General features: G+C 38.8%; 1 non-coding gene across 1 annotated transcript; it reads left to right on the top strand.

The window, feature by feature from the left end:
- The first annotated feature begins 11,220 nt into the window (after positions 1-11,220).
- On the top strand, positions 11,221-11,292 carry TRNAA-GGC (transfer RNA alanine (anticodon GGC)). The gene has a single exon. It is a non-coding gene; the product is annotated as a tRNA-Ala (tRNA).
- The last annotated feature ends 2,253 nt before the right edge of the window (positions 11,293-13,545 follow it).

The raw sequence follows: 13,545 nt of genomic DNA, 5'->3' as shown, positions 1-13,545 counted from the left end.
TATATATATATATATATATATATATATATATATATATATATATATATATATATATATATATATATATATGTTTACCAAATGGCGTCCTAGCTTCGTCTCTTCTATGTATATCAACTGACTGTTATATTCCTCTCTTGTGTCTCCCCTGATGATGTGATTATTACACGAAAGTAACTTGGGAACTTTTCATGTTTCATTTTCCCCGTGGACTCGTAGGAATATATATATATATATATATATATATATATATATATATATATATATATATATATATATATATATATATATATATTGGAAAGGATCACAATTTTGCGCGTGATCAAGATATTCCTATAAGTCCACGGGGAAAATGAAACACGTTAAGTTCCCGAGTGCACTTTCGTGTAAAACTCACACCATCAGGGGAGACACAAGAGAGAAATATATGAGTCAGTTGATATACAACGAAGAGACGTAGCTAGGACGCCATTTGGTAAACATGCGATTGACCAAGACAGAGAACGAGCGTATCATAAACTTATCATTTTACAAATTTTATCAACACTAAAGTTATCTAATTTGTACAGACCATCACTGATATTGAGATTATAATTCTTTGTGTACTTAATAATAGAAGATTACTCCAGTTCTATTACCACTAGAAATATCATTGGATGTTCTATCATTAAAGACAGAAAGAATTATAATTCTATCATTAGTGATGGTCTATACAAATCAGATAACTTTATTCTGCACATTAGCCTTCTATTAACCCCGTTATCGCTGTCGTTTATCCGTTTATTTTTGGCATTTTCCTCAAAGTATACCTGACTTTATAAGATATTTTTCTAAACGACTTTTGAAAGTATTTATGGTTTTAGCATTCACTACGTCTGACGGTAACTTATTCCAGTGTTAAACCACACCTATACGAAAAGAAACTTTATCCCACGTCCGTACTACATCATTTAGCTTTGAGTTTTATTCCATTTGTCCTGGTAACCGCATTTTCTTGTATTTCGAAAAGATGCTCGAGGTTTACTTTATTGAATTTATTCAGAATTTTGAACACTTGGATTAAGTCGCTGCGAAGTCAACGTGTCTTAAGGGAGAAGAGATCCAATCATTATAGCCTCTCTTCGTATACCAGATTTCTAAAAGATGAATTCCAGATTTCTTCAACTTGCCTGTCGGCTGAGAGAGAGAGAGAGAGAGAGAGAGAGAGAGAGAGAGAGAGAGAGAGAGAGAGAGAGAGAGAGAGAGAGAGAGAGAGAGAGAGAACCTACCTACGAGTATTTACGATCACAAAGAAATACTGAAAACAAAGGCCCCGCCGGGAATCGAACCCGGACCAACTGTTTATGAGGCAGATGTGCTAAGCACTACACCACGGAGCCACTTGTCAGTGGCGGAAAAATCTCATATATATTAACAAACGTAACTGAGGACTTAAAGAATCTGGTACAAACATAATGGTTATTGTGATAGATTATTAGTTTATGATAAATATGTATTGTGTTGCATTATAATGGTTGTTAAGAACCAAGATCTTTAAGCCTGAATCCTTAAGATTATATAAGATATAATAAAAACATTTTAGAAACATAAGAATTTGATTTTAAAGAACAGAATGCATTATCATGTGGGTATCTAAGTGAAAATGCAATACAAGGAGTTAGTTTAAGGCAGGAGTATTTTATCTTTGAACAAAATATCTACAGCTACGTCCCTGATCTTTCATCATCATTTCTTATGTTTACTATCATGAAATGTCTTTTATCTGACATAAGAATTCTGTATAGGTATTTGATTAATGTTCCCCAACGACGCGTTGTATAACTCTTCGTTAGTGAAGTTCATTTCGTGTAATAGATCATGTATTACAAATTTGTGTCTATCCACACAGGTGTCACACGTCCCAGGTAAAGATATATTCTAGAGATAGTGTATATCTAACATATATATGTGTTTTATAAATATTTATAAAAAGTTTTCCTGAGGGACAATACCTAAGACTTTCGTATTAAAGTTGATCAGTTGTAAGTGATCAAGCATTACAAAGGTGTGTCCATTGCCACAGGTGCTACTGATCCCGGGTCAAGGTATTTCACCATCTTTGTATCTTTAACCTTTCTAGTTATAGATGTTTCATCCCTGATTCCATCCTCACAATCGATGTATGTGGTTTGTTTTGTCAACAGTCAGTTGAAGTGGAGAACATGCTTCTGAGCCTAGCCACTCTACTCTGTCTTCCACATGATATTCAAGAGGTGTTACCGGATTACGCCGATACTGTAAGTGCTTACGTCATGAGAGGGCTTCTTTTTTTATAACTTTTGATGATTTATATTGTTTGGGTTATGTATTTGGTTTTGTGATGTTAATAAAATTGTTGAAATTCACATATCATATTCTTTATTTGTCATTTAATGAACTCTAGTTTATCAAACTTGATTGTTTGTTTTTTTATATCAGTAAACATTTTCTCTGAAAAATACTTTAGTTTGATTATTAAATATTATTTCTAAGTAACACGCGGATAATTTTTTCATTAGTGTTCATCACGGTAAAATAAACAGGTCTATTTTTCAAAGTATACATAAAGGATCGTAGTAAAGTTTTGAAGAATATAAACTCATAACTTCTGTAAACCTTGTGCTGATAATAACTATATTACTTTTCTGTAGGCAATATCGTTTTAATGAGTAAAAGCCGGATGAAAACCTTGTAATATAAAATTTGATGGTATTATTTTTGGTTGTTGAAGATATTACTGATTTCTACATGTAAAACATTTATGTTATCTGCAAAATAGAAATCTTTATGTTAGATATGTTAATTTTACCGGTTTCACGTTACATACATTTCTGTACCCTGTGATCCAGAAAAGTTATGGGATTTTATTCATTATCGTATTAGATAATTTGCTTAAATACAATGTCCCACGTACTTTCTATAGAAATCCGGTAGCAATATACATTTTACATCTGGTTTCTATGACAATCAATGATAGGTTCTCAGACTCAGTAAAGGTGTAATTATTTTTCTTGTATTGAGTCAAGTTTTCGTCCATCACAAAATACCGCAATGCTGTCTAAGGTTCTCTCCTGGGTCTACATTGCTGAACAACGTCAGTGTACAATGGCCAGTGATATTCACCGTAGACATATGTTTACACTGTGTACACATAGCAGGCAAACTACAGTATCATCTTAAGATGTGGAAATAAAACTATCAAGGCAGGAGAAGGATTTAGGTGTCATCATTAGTAGAGATGTAAAGCCAAGACAACAGTGTATTGATGTACGTAATAAGACTAACAGACAACTTGGTGTCATGTGTTAGTAGCAGGAATGAACAGGTAATATTACAGCTATAGTTAGTCACACACCACTTACATTATGACGTACAATATTGATCACTGTATTACAGTATGCATATCATTTCCTTGATACCAAGCATTAGAATCCTTCCAAATGAACACATTAAGATCATGAGAGTTTCCTTCTCTCACAGGTGGCAGGCAGGGTTAGTTATGTAAGAGGTATGTTTACTGATGTAATCTGTACCTTTACCTGGAATATCATCAACTTCTCATATCGTTACTGTAATACGTATAAACTTAGGTCAGTACAGCATATTGTCAAAGAACAACACTATTAGTCATGTAAAAGTAGAACTATCTATCCTCCTCTGACCTTTAATTTCTATGAACAAATTTCATTGTATATAAATAATGGAAGAGACAATTGGAGTTAAAGTAAATGTAATGATTCATTGATCATTTCCATTCATGGTAAAGACAGGTAGGGATTTTATGACTACATGAGACACAAAGAGAAACTGTTACTAAGGTTGGAGTATTTGGCAATTATTTCAGATAATCGTAAAAAAATGAAAGAATTAATAAACATTCTTTTTCTTTTGTCTTATTTTTTCATGTTTGAAATACTTCATTCATTGATTTCAATCAGATTCGGTAAAAGTTGTGATGATTCAACATTGTGTTTGTAAAACGTCCACTGTGGATCTTCCTCCGTTCCTGAAATACTAAGATAACGACCTTGTGGACGCTGACCACAACACATCAACACCCCAGTCACAACCCCACGTGGTCACGCTGGCCTCAACCAGTCACAACCCCACGTGGTCACGCTGGCTTCAACCAGTCACAACCCCACGTGGTCACGCTGGCCTCAACCAGTCACAACCCCACGTGGTCACGCTGGCCTCAACCAGTCACAACCCCACGTGGTCACGCTAGCCTCAACCAGTCACAACCCCACGTGGTCACGTTGGCCTCAACCAGTCACAACCCCACGTGGTCACGCTAGCCTCAACCAGTCACAACCCCACGTGGTCACGCTGGCCTCAACCAGTCACAAGCCCCACGTGGTCACTCTGGCCTAAACCAGTCACAAACTCATGTTGTCAACCTGGCCTCAACCAGTCACAACCCCACGTCGTCACGCTGGCCTTAACCAGTCACAACCCCACGTGGTCACACTGGCCTCAACCAGTCACAAACTCATGTGGTCAACCTGGCCTCAAACAGTCAGAGCACCATGTGGTCATGCTGGCCTTAACCAGTCACAGCACCATGTGGTCACGCTGGCCTCAACCAGTCACAACCCCATGTGGTCACGCTGGCCTCAACCAGTCACAACCCCAGTGGTCACGCTAGCCTCAACCAGTCACAACCCCAGTGGTCACGCTGGCCTCAACAAGTCACAACCCCAGTGGTCACGCTGGCCTCAACTAGTCAAAAGCCCCACGTGGTCACGCTGGCCTCAACCAGTCACAACCCCACGTGGTCACGCTGGTCTTCACCAGTCAAAAGCCCCACGTGGTCACGCTGGCTTGAACCAATCACAAGCCCAACGTGGTCACACTGGCCTTATTAAGACCAGTCACAAGCCCCAAGTCGTCACGCTGGCCTAAACCAGTCACAACCCCAGTGGTCACACTGGCCTCAACCAGTCACAAGCCCCACGTGGTCACGCTGGCCTCAACCAGTTACAACCCTCCCCCCCTTCCGTTGTTAGGCTGGCCTCAACCAATCACAAGCGCCACTTGGTCACGCTGGCCTCAACCAGTCACAGCCCCACATGGTCACGCTGGCCTCAACCAGTCACAAGGCCCACGTGGTCACGCTGGCCTCAACTAATCACAAGCGCCACTTGGTCACGCTGGCCTCAACCAGTCACAACCCCACGTTGTCACGCTGGCCTCAACCAGTCACAAGTCCCACCTGGTCACACTGGCCTTAACCAGTCACAAGCCCCACGTGGTCACGCTGGCCACAGCCAGTCACAAGCCCCAGTGGTCACGCTGGCCTCAACCAGTCACAAGCCCCACATGGTCACGCTGACCTCAACCAGTCACAAGCCCCACCTGGTCACGCTGACCTCAACTAGTCACAAGCCCACGTGGTCACACTGGTGGCCACAACCGTTCTATATCAACTGTCACCTGCCACCAATTATTGTACCAGATGGGCAATGCCTGGAAGACGACAGCGATGTGCTTTCAGAGTATATTTTCACAGAGACTACATAGTAAAAACATTTTTGTGCTATAGCTTTAGAATGATTCAAAAAAGACAAAGTTACATGAAGCATAAAAACGGTCTTAGAAAAGGAGAGTTGCAAGTGTAGCAGCAGCAGGTGGAGAAGATCTTGGTCAAGATGTTATAACCGGCAGGTCATGATGCGACCCAAGTGGTACACACACCATCCCTAGACCACACTTACACTACACTTGACCCAGCCTTGTGGCACCCGCGCCAGCCAGGTACTCACTGGCAGTCAACATTATATCCTGACAACAAACTTGGACCTACAACTTAACACAACTTATAAATAATAATCCAGCTGGCTAGATTGACAGCCATCATGGCGGTCCGCCAGTCGTCTGAATATCTCAATCTTTCCTTCATTTATTCTCCAACTTTTTCATGTCATATCCCAACTCCTCTGTTCATCAACATCTTTACGTCATCTCATAGAAAGGGATATTTACACAGTAAGAGTGTATGTGGCACTCAATCTCTCTTGGTATTTCTTCACACAAGTCTCTTTTCCAAGTTCACTTCCTCTCGCCACCTCTTCTCCCCGACATTGTTTCCTCTTTCGAAAACCTCTTCAGATCTTCTCTGTCGTCTCCACTGCCGCCTCCAACAGCCCTTTTCAGCACATTTACACCCAAAAGTCTTTCTTTTACACGCCTTTCAATTAACATGTAATCCAGTCATGCCCGCTGACCATCTCTCCTACTCACATGCGTATATTTGTGTATATCACATTTTACAAACCAGGTATTCCCAATCACCAGTCCTTTACACACACACAACACAAGTTGTTCACCATTTCCATGCGCCTCAGTTATACCTTCCACTGCCACATTACTTACCTTCGCATTTAAATCACCATCACTAATACCTGGTCTCTTACATCATAACTGCTGACACACTCACTCACTTGCTCCCAAAATACTTCCTCTGTTCTTGACTCTAACTCGCTACCTCGCTAAGTGCCATTTGACCTGACCTAATGGGGCAGGACAATGGTCATTATCTTCACTACTCTCTGGACACCTCTGGTCCTTGGCCTCAGCCACTACACTCTCCACTTCAATACTGTCTCACTAAACTCTTAAAATTACTGATCTTTGACTCATCGCTTTCAGATAATGTCAAAATCCTAATTCATCGTCAAGATCTTCACTATAACGTTGGATGAACATACTGAATGTTGGAGATTCGAACCCATGACCTTGATCTTTGAGACTCAGGCTCGGTGATAATGTGTACCACACCTGCCAGTGAATTCCAATACTTAGTCACCTAAATCTTAAGACCACACATGTACATACTGAACTATACACAAAAATATGGTCAACGAAAGATATTTCATATATCTGGTTTTAAAACTGATAAGATCAGGAAATAAGATTTAATCATTATCATTATCGGACGATTATAATGCCCAACAACACACGTTAGGTACATAATATATTTTCTACTAACCTACACGTGAAGTGACAATCCATACCATATCTAACTTCCCACTTGATAACCACCATATGGTATCCTTCAGTAGCAGATATATTATACTTAATGATAATAATAATCATAATGATTACAATAATGATAATATTGATACTAATGATAATAATATTAATAATAATAATGATAATGATGATGATGATAATAATGGTACATAATAATAATGATGATGCTAATAATGATGATAATGATAATAATGATAATGATAATAATAATAATGATAACAATGATGATAATAATAATAATAATAATAATGATGATAATAATGATAATAATAAAGTAATAATGATAATAACAGTAGTAATAATAATAATAATAATACTAATAATAATAATAATAATAATAATAATAATAATAATAATAATAATAATAATAATGATAATAACAGAAATATTAATAATAATGACAATGATAATAACAGAAATATTAATAATAATGACAATGATAATGATAAAATGATAATAATGATAATAGTAATAATAATAATAATAATAATAATAATAATAATAATAATAATAATAATAATAATAATAATAATAATAATAATAATGATAATAATAATAATAATTATCATTATTATATATATATATAAAAAAATATATATATATATATATATATATATATATATATATATATATATATATATATATATATATATATATATATATATATATATATATATATATATATATATATATATCAATGTGTTCAGATGTATAGGTGTGTATATTTGCGTGTGTGTACGAGTATGTATATACATGTGTATGTGGGTGGGTTGGGCCATTCTTTCGTCTGTTTTCTTGCGTTACCTCGCTAACGCGGGAGACAACGACAAAGCAAAATATATATATATATATATATATATATATATATATATATATATATATATATATATATATATTTTTTTTTTTTTTTTATACTTTGTCGCTGTCTCCCGCGTTTGCGAGGTAGCGCAAGGAAACAGACGAAAGAAATGGCCCAACCCCCCCCCCATACACATGTACATATACACGTCCACACACGCAAATATACATACCTACACAGCTTTCCATGGTTTACCCCAGACGCTTCACATGCCTTGATTCAATCCACTGACAGCACGTCAACCCCTGTATACCACATCGCTCCAATTCACTCTATTCCTTGCCCTCCTTTCACCCTCCTGAATGTTCAGGCCCCGACCACACAAAATCTTTTTCACTCCATCTTTCCACCTCCAATTTGGTCTCCCTCTTCTCCTCGTTCCCTCCACCTCCGACACATATATCCTCTTGGTCAATCTTTCCTCACTCATTCTCTCCATGTGCCCAAACCATTTCAAAACACCCTCTTCTGCTCTCTCAACCACGCTCTTTTTATTTCCACACATCTCTCTCACCCTTACGTTACTTACTCGATCAAACCACCTCACACCACACATTGTCCTCAAACATCTCATTTCCAGCACATCCATCCTCCTGCGCACAACTCTATCCATAGCCCACGCCTCGCAACCATACAACATTGTTGGAACCACTATTCCCCCAAACATACCCATTTTTGCTTTCCGAGATAATGTTCTCGACTTCCACACATTTTTCAAGGCTCCCAAAATTTTCGCCCCCTCCCCCACCCTATGATCCACTTCCGCTTCCATGGTTCCATCCGCTGCCAGATCCACTCCCAGATATCTAAAACACTTCACTTCCTCCAGTTTTTCTCCATTCAAACTCACCTCCCAATTGACTTGACCCTCAACCCTACTGTACCTAATAACCTTGCTCTTATTCACATTTACTCTTAACTTTCTTCTTCCACACACTTTACCAAACTCAGTCACCAGCTTCTGCAGTTTCTCACATGAATCAGCCACCAGCTTCTGCAGTTTCTCACATGAATCAGCCACCAGCGCTGTATCATCAGCGAACAACAACTGACTCACTTCCCAAGCTCTCTCATCCCCAACAGACTTCATACTTGCCCCTCTTTCTAGGACTCTTGCATTTACCTCCCTAACAACCCCATCCATAAACAAATTAAACAACCATGGAGACATCACACACCCCTGCCGCAAACCTACATTCACTGAGAACCAATCACTTTCCTCTCTTCCTACACGTACACATGCCTTACATCCTCGAGAAAAACTTTTCACTGCTTCTAACAACTTGCCTCCCACACCATATATTCTTAATACCTTCCACAGAGCATCTCTATCAACTCTATCATATGCCTTCTCCAGATCCATAAATGCTACATACAAATCCATTTGCTTTTCTAAGTATTTCTCACATACATTCTTCAAAGCAAACACCTGATCCACACATCCTCTACCACTTCTGAAACCGCACTGCTCTTCCCCAATCTGATGCTCTGTACATGCCTTCACCCTCTCAATCAATACCCTCCCATATAATTTACCAGGAATACTCAACAAACTTATACCTCTGTAATTTGAGCACTCACTCTTATCCCCTTTGCCTTTGTACAATGGCACTATGCACGCATTCCGCCAATCCTCAGGCACCTCACCATGAGTCATACATACATTAAATAACCTTACCAACCAGTCAACAATACAGTCACCCCCTTTTTTAATAAATTCCACTGCAATACCATCCAAACCTGCTGCCTTGCCGGCTTTCATCTTCCGCAAAGCTTTTACTACCTCTTCTCTGTTTACCAAATCATTTTCCCTAACCCTCTCACTTTGCACACCACCTCGACCAAAACACCCTATATCTGCCACTCTGTCATCAGACACATTCAACAAACCTTCAAAATACTCATTCCATCTCCTTCTCACATCACCACTACTTGTTATCACCTCCCCATTTACGCCCTTCACTGAAGTTCCCATTTGCTCCCTTGTCTTACGCACCCTATTTACCTCCTTCCAGAACATCTTTTTATTCTTCCTAAAATTTACTGATAGTCTCTCACCCCAACTCTCATTTGCCCTTTTTTTTCACCTCTTGCACCTTTCTCTTGACCTCCTGTCTCTTTCTTTTATACTTCTCCCACTCAATTGCATTTTTTCCCTGCAAAAATCGTCCAAATGCCTCTCTCTTCTCTTTCACTAATACTCTTACTTCTTCATCCCACCACTCACTACCCTTTCTAAACAGCCCACCTCCCACTCTTCTCATGCCACAAGCATCTTTTGCGCAATCCATCACTGATTCCCTAAATACATCCCATTCCTCCCCCACTCCCCTTACTTCCATTGTTCTCACCTTTTTCCATTCTGTACACAGTCTCTCCTGGTACTTCCCCACACAGGTCTCCTTCCCAAGCTCACTTACTCTCACCACCTTCAGTATGTTTACTTTCGATACTGAGGAACAAAAGAAGGAGCCAAACAAGTAAATTTCGTCAAAGACTTTCAAAGATTTTCATTAATTCAAATTGAAGAAAGAGACGTATTTTCTATTGTCTGGTTAGCTCAGTGGTAGAGCGTGAGTCTCACACACTCAAGGTCGTGGGTTCGAGATCCACACGGGACATATTTTTTGTCTTTATCTTTTTTCATTTTGTCCGCATCACATGTGTGCAACATTCAGTATGTTCGTCCAACGTTATAGTGAAGGTCTTCACAATGAATTGAGGTTTTCGACCTTACCTGAAAGGGTCAGGTCCACCAAGACGTCCTTGAAATCTTCCAGAAGCTTCTGGCGATCCTCCTCCAACTGCTGGGCACATCAGAGTTAACATGGGCCGGACATCGGTTGTGGAACGACTTAATCTGCTTCCGGTAGTTAGCAGGGATGATAATGAGGGCTCTGACCTCATACCAGGTCAGCTTAGTTCCAGTCTGTTACGTAGTTCCAGTCTATTGCTTAGTTCCAGTCTATTACTTAGTTCCAGTCTATTGCCTAGTTCCAGTCTATTGTCTAGATCCAGTCTGTTGCTCAGTTCCAGTCTATTGCTTAGTTTCAGTCTATTGTTTGGTTCCAGTCTATTGCTTAGTTTCAGTCTATTGTTTAGTTCCAGTCAATTGCTTAGTTCCAGTCTATTGCAACGAAAATAAAAAAGTAAAACATTTCTTCGTGAAAACTTGAGAGGAAAACACGACAGCAACATGGAGATTTACCCTGTGTTTATTTTGCCGGCTAATCGGCAACGGTCGGTCAAACAGTATTTTGCCGTGGTAATCTCAGTGCTTTATATAATACTAAGTCCCATAAAATGTTCTTGGGGGCGTAGCTCAGTGGTAGAGCACTCGCTTGGCATGCGAGAGGACCCGGGTTCAAACCCCGGCGCCTCCATTTTCTATTTGGGAAATTCATTGCTTTCAGTCTTGTATATATATATATATATATATATATATATATATATATATATATATATATATATATCGTCCGATCAGGGAAGTTAAGCAACGTTGGGTCGGGTTAGTACTTGGATGGGTGACCGTCTGGGAACACCAGATGCTGTTATCCCTGGGGATAGGGAAGAAAGAATACTTGCCACGTATTCCCTGCGTGGCGTACAAGGCGACTAAAAGGGGAGGGAACGGGAGGCTGGAAGATAAAGATATTGTTAAGATGTAGCGAATATAAGGCTGCACTGATGATACGGATATCGCCGAAGCAAGTAGTAATGAAGATTAAGGTGCGCTGAAAATTATTTTGTAGTGAAGATAAATATATAGGCTGAAATTATTCTTTAGTGAAGATATATGTATATGCTGAAATTCTGGATTGAACACCATAGAGTAATGATAATGATGAGAGTGTACTGACGATGAGGGTTTAGTTAAAGTAGTGACAATTGCCTTTGCAATGATAATAAGGGGGTAACACAATGAGGAACACAAACTTTCCAAAGCTACGTTCAAGTCAGACTTTGAACCAAGTTCGGTAAACAGAAGGGTGATGTTAAGATGAGAGTGTAGTGAGGAAGAGTATAGTGATGATAAGGATATTGTCAAGATAGGTTGTAGTGAAGAAAAGAATGTAGTGAAGATACGAATGTAGTAGAGATAAGGGTTATTAAAGATTAAAGTTTATTCAAAATAATTATGTAGTGAAGATAAGAACTATTTTTAGTTAACATCAGGGAGTACAATGGTGATGGTATGGTAGAAATAACGGTGTAGTGAAGAAGAGGGTATAGTGAAGATATAATTTATTGAAAACACGCTTGTAGTGAAGATGATGTTGTAGTTTGTGAATATGATGCAGTGAACTTAACCTTATTGACCTGATCCCCCAAATCCTCCAAGCTACGTTCAAGGGCGGATCCAAAGCCGACCGAAAAGGCTATTTCTCTGTGTATTGTTAGTGGTGGTGGTGTGTGTAGGTGTGGGTAATGATCTATTTGCACTGTATTAGGAGGGAGTTTTACACTCGTGGGGCCTCATGTAAAGACGTTGTTTGTGTGAGCGGGTAAAATCTAAAGCCTTCCTTGAAACCAGCTTAGTCAAGATAAGGTCATATGAAGATGAGGTTGTAGTGAAGATTATAATGAGCCTTGCATAGTGAAGATAAAGGGATTAAGGAGAGGAGATGTAGTAAAGAAGATTATAGTGAACACAAAAGGATTCAAGCTAGGTGCAGGGTCGACCTATGGGCTTGAACTTACATTTTAGGTCAAAGGCATCACCAGTATACCCTGGCCAGCATTAAAGTTTATCCGTACACACACACACACACACACACACACACACACACACACACACACACACACACACACATTTGGTGAAATCTTGTTTCCTCACATTAAATATTATCCCAGATGTCCAAAATTCTTCTGTCTGCTCTTTCATTTTCTATGTTTTCCATTTGACTTTCTTCGGTCGAAGTGATTTCCCGTTCATGTTTTAGATTAAACTATATTTTTCAATTGACCAATTCCCTCTCCCATCTCATCATGACGCTTCTTATTGTTCTTTGATTTGAATCCTCAGTTTTCACCTCTCCTTCAACATGATAACCTCTGAATCTGTGAGTGTGTCATTACCTATTTTTACTCTGTGAGGAGAGAGTTCTACACTCGCCAGGCCAAATCTCTAGAACATTCCGTACTATTATACAACTTGTAAGATTTATGTATGGTGTCTGCCTTAACCATGACCTCATTCTTCTTATTACATTCATCAACCACTCTTATATAAACTTTAAAATTACTTCTCTGAATATATTTGAACAATATTGCCCTAATTTCATGCTATGTTCTCTAGGTTTGTTTGTTTGTTTGTGTGTGTGTGTGTGTGTGTGTGTGTGTGTGTGTGTGTGTGTGTGTGTGTGTGTGTGTGTTCTCAGAAAGTAACTGTATACTATTCAACAATGATTTCCCAAAAGCCATTTACCTCATATCCTTTTATTTCGATGCTTGAAAATGGCTAAATTTTCGTCAAAGTGTTTTTTGTCTTATTAGTATTCATAATGATTTATTGATTCAAAAAGTATTGGTATTTCGAAACTATCTAGATCCTTCAACATCTCTAGCCATCTTCACTACACTCTCAACACCATTGGCCATCTTGACTATTTCTTCGACACCTTTAGATTTCATCA

The sequence above is a fragment of the Panulirus ornatus genome, chromosome 58 (genome assembly GCF_036320965.1).
Source record: "Panulirus ornatus isolate Po-2019 chromosome 58, ASM3632096v1, whole genome shotgun sequence".
Lineage (NCBI taxonomy): Eukaryota > Metazoa > Arthropoda > Malacostraca > Decapoda > Palinuridae > Panulirus > Panulirus ornatus.
The sequence above is the reverse complement of the archived record's forward strand: the minus strand, read 5'-3'. Positions and strand labels throughout refer to the sequence as shown.